Source organism: Alligator sinensis, unplaced genomic scaffold, assembly GCF_000455745.1.
Source record: "Alligator sinensis unplaced genomic scaffold, ASM45574v1 scaffold112_1, whole genome shotgun sequence".
NCBI lineage: Eukaryota > Metazoa > Chordata > Crocodylia > Alligatoridae > Alligator > Alligator sinensis.
In genome coordinates this window covers 4,186,753-4,211,109 of record NW_005841892.1, presented here as the reverse complement: position 1 = coordinate 4,211,109, position 24,357 = coordinate 4,186,753, and the positions used below count along the sequence as shown (strand labels likewise).

At 39.3% G+C, this 24,357-nt stretch overlaps 1 protein-coding gene across 6 annotated transcripts in view; it reads left to right on the top strand.

The window, feature by feature from the left end:
* Positions 1-24,357, top strand: part of TRPS1 (transcriptional repressor GATA binding 1) — a 277,268-nt gene that overhangs the window by 74,400 nt on the left and 178,511 nt on the right. The window lies entirely within an intron of this gene.

The following is a 24,357-nucleotide window of genomic DNA, read 5'->3' as shown; positions in this document are numbered from 1 at the left end:
TGATTTATGCAAGGTGACGATTGATATATTTGGAAAAGGAAGGTTTAGAATCCTAGAAGGCTACATACCTGTTGTATTAACACAACTAATCATCAGTTACATTGTGAGGTGGTATGACTGTTCATATATAAGTAAGATTTCACAGTATTAAATGGCTAAGAATGTGAAAAGCAACTCAAATATGAATATTTCTTTGTTTAGAATTTTTTTTAGAAGAACATAATTCCATACACATTTTGTCACTTTGGTTGCCTTGGAAGCATAATTAAAAAGGGAATTAAGGAGTTGTGAAAGAGAAATTATGCATCTTGCTGAATATTCCTACCCTGTCTCCCTCAAAAACAAAACTATAGTGTTTCTGTCTCTGAAATCTTGCACTAAATTGCATTTAATGGGCTTTTCCTGTCTCACTCAAGGTATGTACTTTTCATTGGGAAGAAGTTTGAGGTTTAGAACATTCAGATTTTGAGAACAAGAGTGGTTGGGGGGAAAATGTTGTCATTATGTTTAGGTTAACTCTGTTTTCACTAGATGATGATTCCCATCTGATCTCTTAGAAAGTTGCTACAGTAGCTGACAGTCTGTATGCAATCTCAGCCAATAATGAAAATGGAAATGAGGATTAGCTGCATTTCTAATTCTGTTTTAAGGACATTTATCACCACTGTACCCAAAATGCATCTGAGTGTACAATACGTCAGATGAGTACAAAGGGGTAGATGCGCACTTTTATGGTCTACTCTGATTTTATGCTTAGATATTTATGTATTTATAAAAATCTTCTGAAATGTTCTTGAACTAATCAGCAGTGATTAAAACTTGATATTTGTTCTAATTACTAAAATCATATGTTTATAAGTTAAATGCTTTATGCAACTAAATTCTTGTGTTTCATAAGCAGTGAATGATTGCTGGTGTCATTGTACTTGTTTGAATACTAGTTATGGTATAGAATCATACAAAAGTAGGGCTGGTTGGGACCTTCAGAGCACATCTAGTCCAACTCCCGCTAGAGGATGATCATTCCCATCCAAACCATCCAACACAAATCCATTGTCTAACTATTAGTAAAACTACATAGTTGACCCTGACACAACTACAAGGGATAACACCATAACCTGCCACAGGTAAGGCATGGGGACAGCAGTGGCCAATGTCCTGCTGCTACAAGGAGTGTTAAAATGTTTGAGACACCTAAGGAAGGAAGGGGGCTATTCCTTCCACTACAGAAGAAAGCAACACTTTTCCCCCCATCCCGTCATCTGCATCAGTTTGACCATGGGGTAAATTTCCTTCCTGACCCCAAATATAATGATTGGTCTGACCCTGAACAGAGGGGAAGACCCTCTAGCCAGTAACCTTTGGCCATGTCCACATGACCATTGATATTTGGTTCCCTGGGGACAACTAGCAGCAGCACACCTTGTTTGGGATGATCCTGCTACTCAGAGTCTGGCTGGCAACCAGACCATGGCTTCGGCCAGCCAGGCTCTAGTTTTGAGTGGCATGCGCTGCCATCGTACGTATTGCTCGCTCCACTCTTCGTTTTGCACAGATTTTTTTTTTTTCTTTTTTGACCCTTGGATTTCCATGGGGTAACCCTTCCCCCCGCGCTGCTCCTTTGCAGCCCGGAGAACAGCTGTACATGCGGTATGTGGCACTGCAGACATGTCGGCAGCATCACATACCCACGGCCATGCTCGTTTGGACATGGCCTCTGTGTTTAAAGCTCAGCAGGAGCATTGGTACTTTCCAGTCAAAGTCCCCAGCCATAAAAGTCTTTCTGTTTGCATCCTTTGGCATGGGACAATTTTCCGTGGACACTTAATATTAATGTTTTTTCCTCTTCCACTTGTCATTATTAAAAAAAAAAAAAAAAAAAGGCCCAACTTGAAGTAAAATTCACCCTGTGCACAGCCTGAAATCCTACTTAATGATGCTTTGTAATGCATAGATTTTTTTGTTGGCTCTCTTCATAAAGACCATCTTTACCTTGGGATGCTACCCAGTTGGGGCTAAAGTTCATGCTTTTTTCAGTGACATCTAAGCCTAATTGTCAGTTAAAATTAAATGGCTAAATAATTTGGTAATGCATGGAGTCAGTTCTGTGAATGGTCAGACACTTTAGAAGCTCAGTCCTCAAATCTTAGTGTAATTCTGTTTTATTTTTTCTGTTTAACTGACCATTTGCTATTGGAGAAAAAGGGAGATACATGGTAGGCACTTTCTATACCCTTCTGTACAACGAGTTCAAATAACTTTTGAAACGTCTTTACTGAAAGTCACTAATATAACTTAACTCTGATTAAGGTTGTTGGAATCAGCATACCTAGAACTTGTTCAGTTTAGTCTTTCCCTTAGTCCCCTCAGTCCCCATTTCCTTTTATTTTCCTGCCCCTATTTTTTTTTCTTTGAAGATTGCTTAAGTCAATTAATCATCTTTTTATACTTAGTAAGTGTCTGCTGAACAGAATCCATTTATCATGTATGTTTCATCACTATTGAGGGAAGAGGAAAATATTTAGACTTCAGCCTTCATTTTTTGAGGTTATAGTTACAAGTGGGGAATAATAGAATGTGGAAGCTTAGTATTAATTCTGACTCAGATGCCCACTGGATTAATGGAAGAGGCTCCTAACACTGAATTCCATATTTAACTCTTGATTTTAGCTGCACTGTGTGCAGAGTTATGAATGACGTGTATAGAGCCAAACTCCTGTTGACTTGAATGGGATCAGGAGATCATGCAGTGGAATCTTTGTGGTTGGCATTTATCAGAAAGAGAACCTCAGTTGACCAACACAGAATTAGAAGTTCTTTAGACTAATTTTGCTATTCTTCCATTTCCGAAATTTGTCACTAATTGTACCCACAAATATCTTTTATTGTTTACATATACTTTGTTTTATTGCCCACCTAGGTGGAGGAGATGGTAAGCGTCCATATGATGTAAGAGATCTCTAACCAAAGCTTCCCGCTGATACTTATTTTGGCAGTCATATCACTAGTTCTTTTTCAAAATGCTGGCTATTAAGGCCACTACATGTCATTTGGTGACAGAGTTTAGTGGTCTGCCCAAGATCAAATTGCAAGCCAATGGCAGTACTAGGATCTGAACTTTTACTTCACTACTCAAACCTCTGGCTGCTCTGTTTTGAATGATATTGCATGGAACTCAGGGTTGGATTTTGATCGATTTAATTGGCAAAAGAAGTGTGTATGTGCGCACACATGTATGGATAAAATACAAAATATTTTATTTATGGGGTAATTCCTGGGAAGGAATTTTACATATGGCAAATTATGTTGTCAGGTTTATTTAGCATCTGTAAGCTTTAAAGTTAAAAAAGCATCTGCAGAACCTTTCATGGTTATCAGCTGTTTATTAGTGCTGTGCGAAATGGCTATGTTTCATTTTAGTTTTGGATTTGGCTGTTTCAGAGGACAGTGATTTGTTCCAATGTTTCAGAGCACTGTTCTGTTTCAATTTGGCCAAATCTGTTTTGGAGTTTTGACGCTGTTTCGGCACCAGTCTGGAGATTCGGATAGACCAGGGAGAAGCAGGCACAGCCCGGAAGCTGCAGGTTCTTCTGCGGCTTCTTTGGCTGTGCCTGCCTCTCCCTGGGTGGGGGGAGCCACAGGAGAAGTCCCCACGGCTGCCCTGCCTGCCCCCATTCCAAACTTAGCCCCAGCCTTCTGGCACTTAAAAAGAAAAAAAAAAAGCCCCTGCTGTAGCAGTAGTGATCAGGGCCTCTGAGGGCTTGTGGCAGAGGCCACCCATGCAGTGCAGGGCAACGGGCAGCAGTGGGGATCACCCCCCCCGCCTGGTGCCTGCGTCGCAGCAGCCCCATGGTGCGGGTGCAGCGTGACTTGGCAGGGCGCTGCACATTGTCTGGGAGCTGGGGCCACTGGGGATCAGCAGTGCCAGGCTCTGGCTGACAGGTGGAGCAGCCCCAGCTCCCAGACAGTGCGTGGCACCCTGCCAAGATGTGCTGCTCCTGTGCAATGTGACAGCTGCTGCGCGGGTGTCAACCGGGGGAGGGGTGATCCTTGCTGCCCCCCCACTGCCCCACACTGTGCCGGAGGGTTTTGCCATGATCCCTCAGAGACCCTGATTGCCGCTGCTGCAGGTGGTGTGTGGGCCTTTTTTTTTTTTTTTTTTTTTTAAATGCTGGGAGGCTGTGACCAGACAGGGGAAGGGGGGCCAGGCAGGGCAGCCATGGGGGCTTCTCCCATGGCTCCTCTGGCTGTGCCTGCCCTTGCCCTGGCAGGAGAAGCCCCCCATGGCTGCCCTGCCCAGGCCCTGGCCCCAGTCTCCCAGCACTGTAAAAGGAGGGCTACAGGGCTTCTTCCCGGGGGGGGGGGGGGGCCCCCAGATCTGCACACAGGATGACAGCAAGCTGCCATCCCTCCCCCAGAATGCTGGGATTGGAAGGGACCTCAGGGACAGAGCACAGACATTGGCCAGCTACAGATGTCAATATCAGAGCAGTCCTTCCCTCCCCCTTCTCCCTCTGTCTTCTTGGTTTCTGTTTCCCCAGAAGCCTGCCTCCGAAACATCTGAAACATTTCCAAAATATTTTGGATGGTCTCGTTTTGTTTCAGAGATGTTTCGGAGCCTTCTGTTTCATTTGGGATTCAGTGTTTTGGGTGCTGAAAAGGGCTGAAACACCTCTGAAATGAAATGGTTGCCAAAATTTTGCACAGCCCTACTGTTTATATATTCTCGTTCTATATGCAGTGGTCACTGTCCAATCTTTGTCATGTCATACACAGCATAGAAGGAAGTGAGGTATAATTGCTTTGTCTTTTTAGTGGTTGAAACACCAAATAGATTGTATCCTTTTAGAAGCTGAGTATAACAACTATGATAGTTTGTAATCTGTGTATGTGCAAACACATACATGGCAGATGCACCTTTTTCCTTAGGAGAAAGTTACCAGGCCGTACATGTGAAACACAGCTTTCTCAGGGACTTGTTACACTTTTTGAATAGCTTTAATTTATTTTTCTTATTAAGATGTTTCTAGTAGCTGTCTTAGAGAGTATCGGGAAGTTTGGTAAGTGGGAATACAAAAAATGTACCTCAGCATGGTACAATGTAGTTGTTATTTCCTTTCATCCTTAGAGAAGCAGAATTTATAGTTTAAAGATTTGTTGATACTGGAGAAGTCTATTGAGATGCAAAAATGTTCCTTTTTGGGGCAGTACATTGGCAGCCAGTGGACACTCAGCCAAGCAGCATTGTTTAATGCTTTGACAGCTCTGATTCTGGACAGCAAGAACTTTTTGCTAAACTGATTTTAAATGAAGTGCCCTGTTTTGTTACTCCTTGATGCTGCAAAACGGAGTCCCCGTCCCCCCCGCCCCATCCCCCTGCCCAACCTTCCCCAAGACAGGCACACATAACATACATTGGGATAGCTGCAAAAGGGTAGGGTAATGCAACTCCAAATGCAGTGCTTTCATAATTTAACCTATGCATATATAAAGTATCACTGACCGGTGTGTGCTTGTGCTTTTGTGGAAGTGGCAAACACACCACCATCTAGTCATATAAATGTAGGACTGGAGAAGGATAACGAGAGATTGTCGGTGGATCAAAGTGTAGCAAATGGAGATCTAGGGTCGTAATATTAAAACCTTGTGTTAAAATTTGTATTAAAATTTGTTATAGGTACTCTTTTTTTGTGCCCCAATCATATGCTAAACACTCAGCTCTTGCACTGAACTGAGGGTACTCAACACCATGAAGGATTGAACCATTTGTGTAACTAAAAGTGTAATAAAAATGGTGGTATTCCAAAAGAGGCTCAGTTTATGTTAAGAAGTGGTGGTTTTTATTTAGCCTGTGATAATGTTAGTTCAAATGTTTCACATGCTGAACTGCATATAGTTGGCTAGAGCCATTGATATGTTTTGAATCCTAATATTTGATGAATTCTTGGGGGTTTGTTTCCCTTCCCTTTTTTTCTAAACAGGTATACATCTGGTTGAAATTTTCAAAAAGTGAAATTAGCAAAAAAATTACTACTTTTGAGTAAAAGTTTTCTTTCAGTTTTTTAACTGATCTTTGTTACAGTCACAGTATGGTAGACAGTGTTCGTTAGGTTCACTTTGGTGAATGAACAGATATTTTCTGTTCTAAAGGAATGACTCCTGTTGAACAGAGGGAGGTTTCAGAAGGTTTAGGTGCCAAAGTCATTATGAAAAGTTGGTAAAAATACCTCCCCTTTTGTTTTTCCAAACCATCCCCTTCTGTGGATAACCATCAGATTGTTGGCTGCAGAAAGACCACATACTTTAGAGGTAAATCCTGCATCCACTGAAGCATGTAGAAGACTTGCAGATTATTTTCACAGGAGACAAAGTGGATCCAGCATGGAAAAATATACAAAATATGTTCTTAAAAGTTTCTTGAACAGCTTATGACAGATGTACCTCATCAATGGACAGTGCAATGCAAAAATTTGAGGCTGAGGGGGATTTTTTGTGTTTGTTTTTTATCTTGTTTTGTTTTAGCAGTAGTAGCAGCCACAGAAGCAAATTTATGATGATTTTGTATTAAATTTAGAAAGCATATCATTATAATGTATATCTTTTCCTTTAGTTGGCTGATTTCTTGGGCTCAGTATCCCAGCCCCCCAGTCTTTTAAAAAGTAGCTGTCTGACGGAGAAACATCTGAAATAGTTTCTCTGTAGCTGCATCTCATTTTTTTCCCATTTCCTCTGACTCTGTTAGGGATCTTTCAGGAAGTATTTATAGTCAAGGCCATTCATTGCCATACGGGTCCTCTAATTAACTCAGGGAAACTCAGCAGGCACTGTGTCTTACTAATGCACATAGCTATGTTAGGTCAAAGAACTGCCGAGCTTTTTCAGGTTTTTTTTAGAAGCACCTGTTTCCACAATTCAGTGTTTGGGGAGGTTGGGGGGAGGTTAATTTTTAAGTATAACTACATCCTGGAAAATTGAAATCATCATCCAGCAAGGAAAGTGTCAAAAAGATAGTACTTGATTGGAAACAGTATTGAAATCTTGTTTCCTGCATGTAACTGAGGATGGTAAAATCCCCTTGTCGGTGAATGGGTGGTAAGTAAAGTTAAAATAACTTTTAAAGGTTTTAAGCAGTTTAGAAACAAACATGTTCTTGGCTCTTTTTAGCAACTACTGGAACAAACCCACAAGAAACTGAATGTTTGGCTTTACTCATCATGGCAGAGTGATCAGATAGAACCTTTTAAAAGATGTTTAACCTGCCCATTTAAATTGGATGCTTTTGGTTTGTGTGGACTGAATTTGAACATAGTTGTGTTGGGAGTGACTATCATATGGAAAGACAGCTCCACCTTTGGGATATTTAATTTACCTACCCATAGATGCGTATGCTAAATGAAAAGAAGGAAAAGAAAATGATTGGGGTGCAGAAGTATATTAAAGTAATAAAGTCATCATTTGGGTGTGACTGCAATAATATTGTGGATGTATGTTTCATCATAAACCTTGAGGAAAAGGTGAATCAGTTTGCAGAACAAAGTGAAAACATTGCAACCAGCCCTCTGGCCATTTAGTAAGCAGTAGTTTATATTTGAAGTTGCTAGGATCAATATCAAAATGATTCAAGGAGAGAGTACCAAGATGATTCTTAATTTAAAATGAGCTGCATCATTTGGCTGGTTAAATCAATAATAAAGCAAGGGTGGGGGGAAGCTGCCCTTCTATAATGAAAAAATTGGCTGAAATAGATTGATATTTAGTATAATATATCATTTGTTGAATTTTATATTCTGATTTTTTACTTGAGATGCAAAAACTGTACTTTTATTCTTATTGGTTTGATTGTTAACTCATCAATATAATTTCTTCAATGAGAAGTAGCAAAATATTTCACATGCCTGATTACAGAGTGCTCCTGGTTGGATCGTGGTTTCATTATTTTTACCTATGAGAGAGTATTGTCATTTACATAATAGGGATTTTGAAGTTAATATGATTTTTATGGAAATTGTTATTTTGTAAAATATGTACATAGATATTAGACATGAAAGGAATATGATGAATAATGACTTTGCTCACACCGATATGTAATCAGAGACATGTATCTTCTCATCAGACCACCATCTTTTATTATATATGCCACTATTTTTAAATTAAATTTGTTTGAGCAATGGAAGGACTTTGGTTGGTTTCTTAGCTGGTGTATTTAATTTGTTGCAATTACATTGACTTTAGTGAAGCTAGGACAATTTACATCAACTGAGGCACTACTCCCTATGTACATTTTAGTTGCTTTTGTTGCTTGCTTTCAAAAGGAGCCTGATCCTAGAACTTTTACTCATGTGAACGATACCATGGATTTCTATCAGACTAATTATATAACAACAAGCCTTGTATCAGCAAGCAACTTATTTTGTAGTCTTAAATGCATTACTACTTTTTAATTTTAACTTGGGGTACTTTTTGATAGTATTATAGGTAAAACATCCTTATTTTTTAATGAAAATGTGATATTATAAAGTTATATACATAAAAGTATTATACAATTATATTATAAAATTATATTTATTATATTATAACTGTACAAAATGCAGCTTTAGGCACTGCAAGTGTAAACACCAAAACAAATTATGTTGGTCAAGCTAACCAATTCTGAAAACTTCAAAGACAAGTGCTTCTACATTTGGAAACTGCTAAATATACTTTGCAGCCTGCAGATCAGTTTTAGGAATCCAAAAAGAATATAATAATGATTCACTTTTAGGTTTGTGTGTGTCTAGCCTTTGAGTGTACATTTCCAGTAAAATGGGAGCTGAAATTGCCCTTAGAAACTAAGGGCTGAATTCTGCCAAATTGAATTCAATAGGAACCACACATTCATGTCCAAAGACAGAATTTGCCGCTAACTTGTAGATTTTCAATGGAAAATTAAATTTCATAGATGAATGCAGTCAAGGATTGTACATAATTTTATTTTTGCCTGAAGTCGAATGATGCTGAACAGTAAAAAGCTACACAAGGATACCTTCAACATCTGGAAGTACAGAATTGTTTGCTGTGTCGAATTTCAGACATCCCTCAGAGATGCACTTTTGGTAATTAAAAGACATAATACATCTAGTTTTTTTGAAGAAGCATGGTGTAATATAAAATATTTAATCTATTGGGCAAGGAAGGCTGTGTTTTAATTTAATTGATCTGTAGAAACTTGGATACTGTATACATCTGAATGAATTCAGAATAGTACAGATTTAAAAACAGATTTGTGAATAAACAATGCATGCACACATTTTGCTGTTTTTCCATGCATATATCTAAGAATTGAATACATCAAAGTAAGAACGGTGACTATGGAAAATAGTTTTATTGCATGAACAGATGTATGATGAAACAAAAAAGCATTAAAAGGGTAATATATGAGGCACTTAGGCAAGCCATTTGTTACTTTAAAACTGATGGCAATAGAAATATTTGTGTAGCGATCTACATCCAGGAAATCTACATCTGTGATGTGATCTAATGATCCTGGTTTTAAGATCTCTGTTGTAGCACAAATGAGTTAATGAAGAACTTTACAGCTGATATATTTCATTTACTTATATAAAATATATCTTCTAAAATGTATCTTACAACTGCTAAATTTTTTAAAATGTTTTCCTAGTTGTATTTTAGAGTACTAGTTTATATATTTTAGAATGTCTTATAGATTCCCAGTGCAGGTTTGTTTGTTTTTTTAGGTATAAGGTATTTTTTTTAAACTTTATGATAATAAGCTCTCTGTAGAGGTGGTGCAGTCACCTACCCTGGAAATCTTCAAGAGGAACTAGACGGTTACCTAACTAGGGTCACCTGACCCCCAGTTATCTTTCCTGTTTGGTGCAGGGGGCTGGACCTGATCATCTTCTGAGGTCCCTTGTGGCCTTATAATCTATTAATATGTTTTAAACAATATGATATTGTGTGTGTGTTTTAATATATATTATACACCCTCCTATGTGTGTGTGTGTGTGTGTGTGTGTGTGTGTATGTATGTATGTATGTATATGTGTATATATGTATGTATATAATTTAATCTCTCTCTCTCTCTATAGATATATGTATCCATACACACACAGAAAATACTATTGCCCTTTTCTACTATATATATATAGTATTTTGAGAGAGAGCGCGACAGTATTTTCTGTGTGTGTGTATATATACATATCTATACATAGATCTCTCTGTCTCTTTCTCTTTCTCTGACACACACAGTAAACTCTGATTAATTCACCTAGTGGATAATTCAGTACTATAGTTAAGTTTGCCATTGTTCCCATTCCCACCTGTGCCTCCCCATCAAGTATCAACTCCACATCATTGGTCACTACTGGCATTTCCCTTGGAGGGACAAATTCAACAGAATATATTGCAGTTTGTCTTGTATTTGTAATTAAGTTAAAGTCACAGGATCAGATTCTGCCAGGCTTGTGCAAAGGTCAGGGAAGTGGACGAAGTGCAGTGTCTTTTTTGCATCCTGCTTAGTAGCTGGTTTCTCAAAGGTGTGGTGGAAGGGGGACAGGTATGACCACCCAACCCCTTTGCTGAGGATTGTAGAGTCAGCCCGGTAACACGGTAGCCATGTTTCTCCACAGCCCTTGCTGAGGTTGTGCATCTCCGTACTGCTGGGATCCTGGTCTACAATTTGTGCAGTTCTTGGCTTTGACATGGGTTTCCCCAGCTTGTGCAAATCCCTTCAGGCATGTAGAGATGCCATTACCCTATTTAAGTGCTAGAATCCCAATGTTTTTCTTTTGTTCGTTTGTTCTGGTGGATCTGGGCCACACTCTGTGTGCGCCTTGGTTCCATGTCTGTACAATAGGGATCCTAGCATATTCCTATCTCCCATAGAAGTGAGAGCTTATATATCCTACTGGATGGGCTTAATTATATATGTAAAATAGGTATATCCCTCCCTGGCCTGGATGCAAGGAAGATAGGGAGGAGATACACTTTGAGTTTTGCTCCCCAGTGCTACCATTGTATACTGGTGTAAGAGTCGGGCAAATCTATCCTTATGGCATTTTGTGGCATTTGTAACGGAGTATTTTGTATGGGCTGGATATTTTTCCCACAGAAAAAAGATTCATTGTGAAATTTAAATTTGAAACATTTCTTCCACACAATGAAAAGTTTTGATTAGGGAATGTACACTCCAGCATCTTATTGCAACTGTAGTTTCAGTGTCTCATGTTTCAAAATTTTGGCTCTCCTGGTTGGTGAAATGGAGCAATGCAGAATGGGAGCCCTGTGGTTTTTGTATAACATGGGAGACAAAGTCCAATTGGGAAATCCAACTTATAGAAGAAACTGGAGGGATACCTCCACTTCCCTAAAGCATTCTGGTGACATGTGCCAATCCAAATATTTTGCTTTCCTCATTTAAGTAGGGGAGGGGGAGGGTGGTGGGGGGAGGTTTGCCGATTTCAGCAGTTCAGTATTTTTCTTGAGAGAGAATCCGTTTTTTCCTTCATAAATTAGATTATTTTCAGAAAATAAGGGACCAATCAAAAATGTTTCCATCAAACTCTTGTTTTTATAATTCCATAACACACATTATATAAGATATAATATACATTTTGTCCTGTTTCATGTGTCACAGAGATGTATTTTTATGCTATAATTTACATGTAGGAGCAACATATGTGCAACAAATATGTGGAGAATATTTCATAAAGGTTTGGCAACACTATGGAATACGATTCTGATATCCTGACTTACACAGAATAGCACATCATTTCATTAATGTTGCTACTAGGTCAACAAGAAGGTATTTACTGTGAGTAGTCATGTCTTTCTTCCTCTGTTCTACTAATTTAGCAAGTCTTGTTTTATAATGTTTGTGTACTAAGGGCCCAATATGATGTCCGATTGAATTCATGTAAACATTGCCATTAACTTCAATGAAAGGTGTATCATGCCATAAGCAGAGCCACAGCACAAATAAAAGAAAAAGTGCCTTGGTTGCAATCAGCATTTTATACTTCCTTTGTTAAAATGTCTGTCAACATAAGAGAGATCATGGACTCTTTTGGATCAGGACATTTGTGTTTTTTATTTGCCTTTGACCTTATTTTTGTTTGTATATTTCTGAGGTCCACAATGGCAAACTACTCATTTTCACTTCTGGGGAAATAAGTTTGCTTAAACTATAGCCTTTCATGACTTCAATTGCCATCAGCACTTGCTGAGACTAATATTCCATCCAGTACATTTTCAGACTGGTTGTACCACAGTCTGTTTCTTTTTTTGAAGATTAGTTTATGATCTGAAAATTGCCTTTTAAATAAATAATAATTTTAGAAAAAGAAATAATCAGAGCAGTTGTCACTGAGTTTATTATGAATGAGGCTGAGGAGAGAGGCAAACAAGCTGGAGATCGGTTTTAATTCACATGTTATTCTGGGAGCCTACAATTTCTGGTGAGAGAATGGCATATTTTAGATCTATTTCCTCCAGTTTTTGGCATGAAGTGTTGCCTGTTTTTATTCAGTCAGATGTTCAAATGGGAACTTTGGATTCTTAAAACTAATTTTAGTAGGTGGGGCGCAAATTTATTATGATGCCACAAATAGACTCTGGTCACAGCTGTTTCATTACAATTATAAAAATAAAATTAGCTGTGAATCATTTGAACCATATTTAACGTTTGCAAAGAAATGAAACACATCCGTACAAAACTATAACTTCCATCTTTTGTCTTGGCTCCTCTAAATTGGAATGTACCATCATTCATGCGTGGGGTATTTTGAGTTTGATGCACTCTCATTGCCTAAGGAATCCCCCTAAGAAACTGAGACGAATTTTAATTGAGTATGTCATGTTTTTTATAAAGAAATTACATCCTTTTGTGTCAGGATGTATTTCTGAGCTTGTTCTGAAATTACAGTAAATCACACACAAGCTTCTTCAGATTTAAGAGAAAGGAATAAGAAACTTCACTGGAAGTTGGGCACTTCAAAGCTTTCCTTGCACCAGTCTGTACATGACTAAAAAGCTGTAAGGCAGATAGTGCAAAATAAAGCCAGTTAAATCAAAGGCAAACTTAATATGCCACTATTATATCCTTTATAAGACACTTAGAGAATAGTCTCTCTAAATATTTATGGTTTTCCCTCCCTGATATATTTTTATTTTAAAGTTTATGGTGTTAATCCCTGGAATCATAAAGGGAAAATTATTCCCTCTGGCATACCCCATGGGCTAGATCCTGTGCCACCTATTGGATGTCTAAGTAGGTACCTAAGTGTGATCCTGTTCAAGTCATCTTACCCATAAGACTGAGTCATCAAAAAGTAGCGAAGAGGAGGAGGAGGAGGACTTCCTTGCTGTTTATTAACAGTATTTCGAGGACTTAACCAGAGTGGAACAGAATCACACTTAGGAGCCTAAGTCTACTTACATTTGCAATAGGTGGAACAGAATCTGTCCTCATGTGCTTACATGCCTGAACTGAGGATTGAAAATCTTCTGTTCTAAAGCGACATTTAATCTGTATTTTCTCAGAATCCAATTAACACAGTCAACTGTGAGGATCATTTTGGCATTCTACTCTATAGCTGATAATGAAGAGAGACATCCGTATGAGTGTTTTCTTGATTATGTCACCTGTTACTGAATTACTAAAATTCTTTTATATCTTATTACACTATATAAATGAGCTTAGATTTTTTCCTTTTGTTTAAAATTTTTATAAACTCTAGCATATTGGTGGGGGGTTAATGGCAGGTTTGATTAAAATTTTCTAGGCTTCAAGGTTTCTGGTTTTTATAAACAATTTGGCACTTACACATGTGTGTTTGTGTTTTTTTACTAGTCTGTTTACTAGTTTTAAATAATACAATAAGGAAAGTAAGTAGATTTTTTTTTAATTAAAAAAAATTAAAGGTCTCTTCTCTGATCACAGCGTCTTTTGCAGTTATTCAGCAAAATGGTTTATAGGACTAGTGTTAATCATTTTAAAAGCAGAGAGTATGTTCCAAGCGTACTGATTTTTCCATTACTGAAAATTACATTTTGCTTAGCAGAAGTTTTAAATCTGGGTTGATTTTTAAATAGTTCTTTTCATGCCTAAAGGACTGTAAACTTAATCATCACTTAATCAATTTGTCCTTGCCTTCTAATAGCTAACTAAACTGTTGGAGGGTAGAGGTCTTTGCAAAGGATATCCATAACAACTGTCAGAGCAGATTTGATGTAGGGACTTGGCTTACAAGAATAAAGTAGATACTTGATTTCTGTTAAATTTGATCCCTCATTTTGGACTAGCCTGGCCTGATGATCCAATGTACTATTATTCTATTTAATGTGAGACCCAGATTCAATGAAAACTGATCTTGGACTTTTTTGCTTCTGAAAATCTCAAGTTCCTGGAGAGGGAGTTTCATTACCCTTTGCAGCCTCCAGTGGACAGCATTAGCTAGACCTCCCAATTGATTACTCTCTCCATTGCAGCATTTAAATGGGTGAAAAGGCAGCTCAGAATGAGGGCATTGTTACTGATATTTGAAAGCTCTCTTGGTGCTCCCCTTGTTAGGATGGATGAACTAAAAGAGGTTTCAGGCTCTGGTTCCACAGGCACTTCATTGCTGGAAAGAAAAGGCACTTCAAAAGCACAATGTTGAAAAATGTTTATCTGTGACAATTTCATAGGTTGTTGGCAGGGGTTTTGGATCTAAAAAGCATTAGGAAATTTACTCTCCTAAGCATATCCAGTTAGGCCATCTGGACTGACTGTAGGAGGGATGTCCAGCACTTTGAGAGGTGTAGAGAGATCTTGGCAAATGTTTCTGATGCCAGGCCTTGCCTATGAATGCATTTTGTCTCCACATTCTCTCTCTCTCCTGCTTCTGTTAGTAATATAGAAATCTCCTGCCCTTGCTTGCCTGCCTGTAAAAGTTGCAAAGAAATGTAATAACAATGCTGCTGTTTTACTAGGACTTCTTCCCTTTGGGATTGTTTGATTTTATTTGCTTTTTTTTTGGTTTGCAAGGAAGTGCTCAAACACTTTCTTCTTTGTACATACTTTTACATCATCCGTTTCTGGACCTCATGACTTTAAGGAGTAGATGTAACTACATTTTCTGAATGTTGAGACTTGAGAAAAAAATATTAAAGGAGTTTTCAAAACCCTTTCTCTGCATCTTTTTCAGGTTTTCCATCCACTTTATTTATAACAGTGATTTGGTCCATATATACCCAAATTCTAAATCTGGAAAGCTCCTGGTAGGGAGAGCTTGATAAGCTCTTTTAAAATTCACTCTTGATTAATGCTTACTGTCATACACACAAACAGTGGTGTGAACGGTCCTACAAGTACTTTGGTACCTGCACCACTAACCAAACTTAAGCCAGAGGCAGGATAAAGTGTTTAGAGCAAAATGGCACTATCAAGACAGTGTGTCATTGGGCTGAATCTCTCACAGACATTTTATGTTTGATTTGAACAATACTGGATGCATAGTAACTGCTGAAAGTTTTTGTTATGAGATGGCCTATATTTGGTTAATGGACAAAATTATCCTATATTTACTTTGCAGTCTAGCCAATATCCAAAATATTCCAATCTCATTTCCAACTTAGTAATACTGTAGCTATTGGATCAAGCCTTATGGATTTGCTTGCAATCTGCTGATAAGGGAAAGTGAAAATCTAATTTAACATGATAAAAATATATATTTTTTTCTGTCTGAAATATAGTATGGTGCCTTTAATCATTATTTTTTAGTGCCATTGTTATTGATTGCACTGCATTAAGGGCTTGTGCTAAGTTGATCAGAGTCTGTTTTCCATCTGATAATCATGATCTTTTAGCTTACAAAAATATCTATAGTCATTTAATGCTAACTATTAATAGCCATAATGTATTTGGAAACTGATGTACTTTAAATCATAAAATAATTGATAATTATAGCTTCCTTCTAAAAAAAGAAAAGGCAGTATGTACAAATACTTTCTCTTGCTCACTTGTCTACATGCCAAAAAGCAGAAAGATCTTCATAATTGCTAACAGAAAGAATTAAAATTCAATTTAGGCTAAATAAAATTGTTTTCTTTCTAAGGATAGGATAGTGGCAGGGGAAGGTAATATTCTCAGTGTAAAAAAAAAAAAAAAAGGTTTTGTCCTTAGAGTAGAATGGAGATTTTTGATTTGTGAGTTCTGATCTCAGACCAGTCACTGATTCATTCTCTGATCTTAGGAAATTCACTTATAAAGTAGCCTTGAAGTTACAGGCAGAAATAACAGTTGAGGTGTTCCAAAATATTAACAATTGGGAACTAATTCACAGTTGTGTGACGTCCATGCCGCACGGTGAGTGAGTGGGAGGATGAGTGCTTGCACCCATGCTTTGGGAATCTTAGGGTGTGAGTGATGTGCAACTGTGGGTGCTGTCACTTTTTCAGCTTTCCCTTGTTTCTTAAATGTGAGTTGAATAAACATCAGTAGCCTGCAAGTGACCAAAGCCTGCAGTGTGTTTGCCTGACTTACTTGGTGGGAGTGGGGTGCTTGAACCCCCACTTTTGGGTTCCTGGGGACTGCCAGACATGAGCAGTGGCTGTGGTCGTATAGGGAGTGAGGACACAGCTGGCTGTTAGATAGCTTTTGTTTGAACAAGTAGTGGAAGGGAGTTCATCACTAGCTAGTGCCAACAAAAGGAAAAAAAATGCAGGCAAGATTTCTGGCTAAATACCAGAGCAGTCAGTTTGCAGCAGTTTGAGTGCGGAGGCAAAGCAGTGTGTGCTGCCTGGAGGACTGACCAGACCCCTATCACAGACTGCTGGGTGTCCACACAACACAGAACCAGTTCACAGTGAAACAGTTCAAAGCAGTGCTTGATCTTTCAGGTACACTTTTGTGTTCTAGGAAGATTTAAACAGGGTTATCAGATATGTATATATGTCTGCTTCAGGCTTAAGTCATTTTAAGTGTTACGTGTATCCATGACTTTAAAGTGCTGTCCGGCCAAAGCCGCATTGGGCCTGATTCTTAATGTTGCTAAGTACCAATGAATGACTTCATTTGCAGGAAGATCTTTAATTTGCATCAATTATCATAGCTCTGTTGATGGGGATTAGGACCATTCACAGTAGCTGAGGATCTACTCCTTGAAGTTGTCTTTTATGTCTGACAGGCCCCTCAGATTTCTATGCTGAAGGCAGGGCTCATTGGCAGGGCTGCAACCTGGCATCAGTGGGTGTGGTGGCAGCATGGAGTTGGGTGCACTTCACTCTCAATGCTTACACCTCATGTATGCTTGCTTGATGCTTGGAACTAGCAAGCAGGGAGTCACCCGCCTCTGTGTCAGTTTCCCCAGCTGTAAGATGGGGATAGGAATGCAGTGGGTTAGATTAACTGTCTTAACTTGTCATTAGTTCTTAAACTATATATTTGTTGTAGGTGGAACAGTTTAAATCACTTTTCATCACGGGAATTCAACAATGTAATAAATATTCATGCATATAATTAATAAATAATATATATTCTCAATCAGCGCTCAACTATATAGTTCTTTGGATGTTTAACTCTAACTAAAATTTACTGTGGTCCCAATTCAGGTGCCCCTACTCATTTTGACAACCACCTTATTTTTCATTGATCTCAGTAGTGATTGAATTGAGAGTTTTCTCTGAATTAAGGCACTCACAGGCCCCCCATCCCCTCTCCTGGTATTGCAACAGTTGAACTATTGATTTCCCAAAGGAGGTAGTATGTGAGAAATGTAGAAAATAAAATGCTGTGCTTAGACAGGTAATAAGAAAACACGGTTTGTCAAGCCTAATGTATTCCACATTGTAAATTTCTGAATTATTGTGAAAGGGATGGAAGCCCAAGAGCAACTACTGCGTTGTGAGTTACAAACTAATGACTTGGAAGATGTGTGAGCAAGGCATGACTCTATTAATATACCTTAACCTCTGCTCTTGTATTGTGAAATTTTCTGGATGTTCTTTAATGCACAGTTCTCTTAAAATGAAAGTACTTGGTGTAAATCAAATATAGTTGCCCAAAAAGGCCATTTCATTATTCTTTAATACTGCATACCAATAATACACAGGAAGATACTGCGTCAGAATTACTCATGTAATGGAATTCTAATAGGATGAAATACGTAGTGGCTATACAGACAGAAACAGAAAGAATATTTTTAGTGTGCAACAGCAAGAAGCTTGCAGAAGACTGAGAGGAAAAGTTAATGAACAAAAGCTTAGACCAACTGGAATGTTTTCTGTGTGGGCTGCTGGAAGACTGTAGATGCTGTGAGTGTTATTACCTTTGTTACACACATCCTTTCCTCCATCTGAAGCATAAACCTCTTTGGACATGTCTAGTTTGTCCCGATATTCAGTTCCTTTCTTATGTTCTGAGACACTGAGCCTAGATTTACACTGTGCTTGATGTTCTTGCAGTATTTTTTCCTGTGTAACTGAAGACATCAGGATCCTGCACTTCTTATAATGGCAGATTGTAATATTTGTGAGACGTAATGGGAAATGTGTGTGTATATCAATTTTTTTTTAAAGTGGCATTGTAGAGGCTACTTACAGGATACATCACACTTCAGAGGGTTCTTTGATCATCTAACAATTCCCGTGTTTATAATGCTTTGAAATTTGTACTATGGTTTATAAAACATAGGAGTTCTTGATGGTCTGTCTATTTGCCCATGTATATTTTGTGTGTAAACATCGCCATTTATGTGGACTGAAGCCTGTTTTTCTTTTCCTTATATTGTGATTGGTTTTGGCAGATGATAGAGGTACTAGAGTTAAAAGTTATCAATGAGGAGATGCAGGGTATATATTTGTAGCATTTAAGGCCAGAAAAGACTATTAGATCATCTAATCTGAATTCCTGCATACTGTTAAACATTAGATTTTACTTCAATACCCATTCAGTTTAGTTAAGGTAAAGCATTTCAGCCCCCAGGATATTAAGCTGATGTGTGCTATTTTATTTCTAGACGGGTAAACAGTAAAACACTTCAAGTTACAGAGGAAGGGAACTTGTATGTTATAGTTAGAACAGAATGGACTCAGGACTCCTGGGGTGCCTGTAGACATTCAGAGAGGCTCCTTCGATGTGCTGTAATTGCAGTGTGTTGGGGCAGACTTGATTAATTGAGTCTGCTGGAGTTGCTAATTAATCGAGTCCGCTGCAGTGTGCTCTGTCTCATGTATCAGCATCTCTGCACTTCAAAATAGTGGCAGGGCGCTTCCATTAAAACTCGTTCAATGAGCTTTAGTTCAAGTGCCCCCGCCACCATTTTGAAGCATGGGGGTGCTGATACATGAAGTGCTGCAAGTACTTTAATTAGAGTGGCTCTTGGAGTTGCTCTAATTAAAGTGCCCCCTCCCCCCCATTACCCATGGAGTACGTGTAAAAATGCCCTTGGGTTCTAGTCTAGCTTCTGTCTCTGACTAGCTAGATGTTTTTAGGCAAATTACATTGCTCTCTGTGCCTATTTGCTATCTCTAAAGGGTATTAAATTAATAACTGTTAGTAAAGTGGTCTGACAGACTTAATTATGAAGCAGTGTAAAAGTGGAGATGTTTATTAACTAAGTTGGTATATATTTAATACACATTTATTCACTTTTATTAGGGTGGCTATTTTATAGAAACGGCTTTGGCTTACTGAGATACAGTTGCACATCTGACATGAACAAGTGGTTTTGAAACCAGTCATGTCAGGTCAAGATGGTGAGAATGACTTATGGTAATGAGTCTGTGAATGTATAAACTATATACTTGTAACACTGGACTAAAAATGGGCGAGTGAGATGACAGTGGCGCACACACTTTTTTAAAGCCTTGTCAGCATGCTAGTCCCCGTGTCCTTCAAGCTCGTAGAATTTATTGAAATGGTTTATTTTCAACACATGGTTGATCTCTTTGTCTGTCTGTCTGTCTGTAGATCAGCTGTGCCTTGTTAGGGGCTTTATGTTCGAGCCTTGAGAATCTTGCTCAACCTTTCATCTCCTTGCCATGGAACTGCTGTGGTTTGTTAGAAATAACTGAGGAAAAAATGTAAACTTGCTCAGATGACTAAGAAGTCTGCACTCGGTGTCAAATGAAAAAAGAGAGGATTGAGTGAATCGAGGGTGTATATAAAAGACTAGTCCATGAATTTTCAGATGTTTTTATGGTATCCCTCCAGATGAAGACAGAAGAACGTAGTGGCTTAATATACCCGTTGATACATCTCTTAGAGGACATTTTTAGCCCCATTCCTGTTTATGATTTTTTTGTGCGTTTGTTTTCTGCGTGGGTGCACATGCATGTTTTTGCATATTCAGCCCTACATTTCTCCATGTTGAGTATGTTTCATAGATTCATAGATGTTAGGGTCAGAAGGGACCTCAATAGATCATCGAGTCCGACCCCCAAATGTTCTACATTTATAAACCAGAGCATACCATGCAAATGAATGACCTGTCTATACAGTTATCACAGCAGCTAGTGAGAATATGGTAATAATGAGAATGAAACGTGAAAGGCCTGCATGTCAAAATGTCACTGTTTTCTTATCATGGCATTCCTAAGCAATGTATTGCATACTTAAAACCTCAGTAAAACCATTCTTTCCCCCCGCTAAATTTATTGTGTATATTAGCACTGTTTCTTTCAACAATGTAGATTACTTAGATGAGTTGTTAAAAGCAAATGTTATTTGGTGGTTTGTAGGGGGTTTTTTTTTTTTTTTTGGCGCTTAAAGTTTTTATGAACTGTAGTCACGGAAAGAAAAAAGTCCCCATGGCCATTTTTTTGAAGCTATAAAAGCTATCTTTACAGGAAAGGAAAATGCCAAAAGAACCCATTTGGAAGACATTGAGTCATTTCAGTTCCCATTGATTACAGGAGAAGATTAAGCTGCTCAGTGCCAAACTTGATCGACCTCCCCATTCTGTCAAAATATTCACAACCACTTCCCTTTTCCTCCACTAGATAGATCTAAGGTGATTGTGGCTAAAGAACTACCAAATATTCAAAATACCAGCACACACAGTATCACCTTCCAGGGCAGAAAATTTATTTAGTTTCCTACCCTTTGGTTTTGGAATTTTTTGGAACCTGGATAAAGTTATATTTCACTGTTCTGATGTCATCAGAGCTGCTTTAACTAGTCTTGCTCTCCAGTGATGTCAGACTTGTGAAACAGAGATCTCTTTTATTGCCTGGGAGTAAACATCAATTTTTAAGTGCATACATTTTTGCTGACACAGTTTAAATATAATTTATGGATCAGACTAATAAATATATCCCATAACTCTTCTACCTTTACTGATGATTTATCATTCTGCTGATTCAATGCCTAAAATAACTGTGGCTATTTGACCATGTGATATCATGCTTTTATATTGGTATTGGGTTTTTTGGTTGGTTTTTAAATGGAATTATGCTAGTGTGTATCAAAGTGCTGATGAAAAACTCAAAATAGCAACCTTTTCCTTTGGTTTGGATGTTGCAAAATGAGGATCAATGTGGAAAATGAGAATGAACTACTGAACAAATTTGATAATATTATGAAGTACCTAACCTTTAATCCACACCCTAATATCTTTAAAGAAAAACCCACTTAAAAAGTCATATAAGGTTTTTAAATATTTCTGTTACTGGTAAAAATGGCTGGAAAACATGATGGGATTTTCACCACAAAAATATACTGAAAGCTTCATTCTACTTTTTTGAATTGCAATGAAAAATGTAATTCAAAATTAGAAATGAAATTTTGATCAGCCCTGTAGCTGGTTAGAACACAGAGATTTTTGTTTTTTGTTTGTTTTATTTTAAATTGAAATGTCTAATATTTCTAATTAGTCTTCCTAATTTTGATTTTTGTTGCTGAGTCAGTTTTGGTAGATGGAACTATCTAAAGCAGATAGCTTAAGCCTATAACTCACCATGTCTGTGACGACCTGTTAGGCCAGATCCAGACTTGTGGCACCACAAACCATATACGTTGCACATTAAACCATGTGCGGCACTGCAGATTAGCAGCACCAGGACAAAATTTGCTACCGGGATTTTCTGGTAGCAAAAAACCCCCAAAAAAACCCCTAAAGAAAATGTACTGCAAAGCATGCCAATGTGGCATGTGCTGGGGCAAACGTGAAGACAAAGTGGCATGCGCCTAAACAAATACACTGTGGAGCCCCTGCTCGGGGGTATGCTGTGCCTCAAGATTGGGGAGCCGGCAGCCCTGGGCTGGATGCTTCCCTGTTTCCACATGCCTTAGCATGTGAGCTGCGCTGTGGAGCTCCCACACTGAGGCACGCGGAGGCCCTGTGCTGAGGCACACTGTGCCCCAGCTAGTCACGGAGCAGCTGGCTGGGGTGCAGTGTACCTCAAGGCACGGGGAGCAGCCAACTCAGGGCTGCTTGCTCCCCTGCCTTGAGGTACACTGTGCCCCAGCCAGCTGGAGAGTGGCTGGCTGGAGCTCAGGGTGTCAGGCCGGCTGTAGCATGCAGAGATGGGGGATCAGGCAGCCCTAGGATGCTTGCTCCCCTGTTTCTACCTGCTGCTCCCCAGCCGGCTGGGGCACAGGGTACTTCAGCGTGGGGGCTGCCTGCCAGCCAGCCCCATGCTGAAGCACCCTGTGCCCCAGGCAGCCCCCACTGCAGCAGATGGAGCAGTAGGACAATGTGTCCTGTTGCAAAGCACACAGGCAGGGGCATGCACTGCAGCACACTGGCACAAATTTTTGCTGCTGCTGTTTGTGCTGCTGCGAACACATGCTTTGCTTGTGTGGATATGGCTTTAGTCTCTATTTTCACTGCTATTTGAGTGACCTCCAAGATGAATTCTAATCACTGCTTTCTGTTTAGCTGTTCTGCTTCCTGCAGTGCCTTCATAGCATCTGATGAAGTAAGCTGCTGCTTACAAAAACTTATGCATTTCTAAGGTGCATATCTACCCTACCTTCAGCTCAGAAGTAGCCTGAGTACTGAACAAAAAGAGTAATAAACATGTCATCTAGGTAGTAGGGATGTAGGGAACAACTGAAGAGAGCCTCTAAAGTTGCTGTGGAAGACAGTATCATGACAGCAGCAAGAAGAGAAGTTTGTTGCAGCCACCAAAATTTATTGAGGCCTCTAAGGAAGCTCTCTAAACATGGCCAGGGAAATCCAGATTGTATTAGGAAGTTGTAATTTGTATCAGAGAGAGGCTGAAGAGACGTGAAATGTTGAATAGGAGTAGGTGCGGGTAGAGGACTTTAGTGGAATCTACTATCGTCTTGTGATTCCATGCAGTGAAATTTAAGTTGGAATGTCAACTGAAAAGGGCTAATATATGATGCTGAAGAAGAAGAAAACAATTTATTAAGACTTAAGAATGCAACAAGGTATGGTCAGATAAAGGGAGATCATGCTCAGGGCAATCAGCATGGGTTCATCAAAGGCAGGTTCTGCCAGACCAACCTGATTGCCTTTTATGACCAAGCAACTAAATACTTGGATGATGGTGTCGCTGTGGACGTAGTCTTTCTAGACTTTAAGAAGGCCTTTGACACTGTCTCTCACCCCATCCGCATCCATAAATTAAGCGACTGCAGCATTGATACCTGCACAGTTGGATGGGTAAAAAATTGGCTGATGGGGCGCACCTGGAGAGTAGTGCTGGATGGGTTGTACTCAACCTGGCGAGATGTGAGCAGTGGGGTACCCCAGGGCTCGGTCCTTGGGCCCGCACTGTTTAACATCTTCATCAGCGACTTGGATGAGGAGGTGGAAAGCATGCTGTCCAAGTTTGCTGATGACACTAAGATGTGGGGTGAGGTGGACACCCTTGAAGGGAGAGAGAGGCTGCAACTAGATTTAGACAGACTACAAAAGTGGGCAGAGAATAGGATGGGGTTCAATGTGGACAAATGCAGGGTGCTGCAACTTGGGAGAAGGAATCTACAGCATACATACAGGCGGGGGAATTCCCTTCTTGAAAGCACAGAGGCGGAAAGGGATCTTGGAGTCATTATTGGCTCTAAGATAAACATGAGCTGCCAATGCCAGGCCGCAGCCAGCAAGGCCAGCCATACCTTGTCATGCATCCAAAGGTGCATCTCAAGCTGGTCCAGAGAAGTGATACTCCACCCCATGTGACTTTGGCCAGGCTGCAGTTGGAGTACTGCCTCCAGTACTGGGCGCCACACTTCAAAAGGGATGTTGCCAGCCTGGAGAGGGTTCAGAGGAGGGCCACCCGCTTGGTGAGAGGGCAGCAGGACAGGCCGTACGAGGAGAGACTGAAGGACCTGAACCTGTTCAGCCTCAGCAAGAGGAGGCTGAGGGGGGACCTGGTGGCTGCCTACAAACTCATCAGGGGAGATCA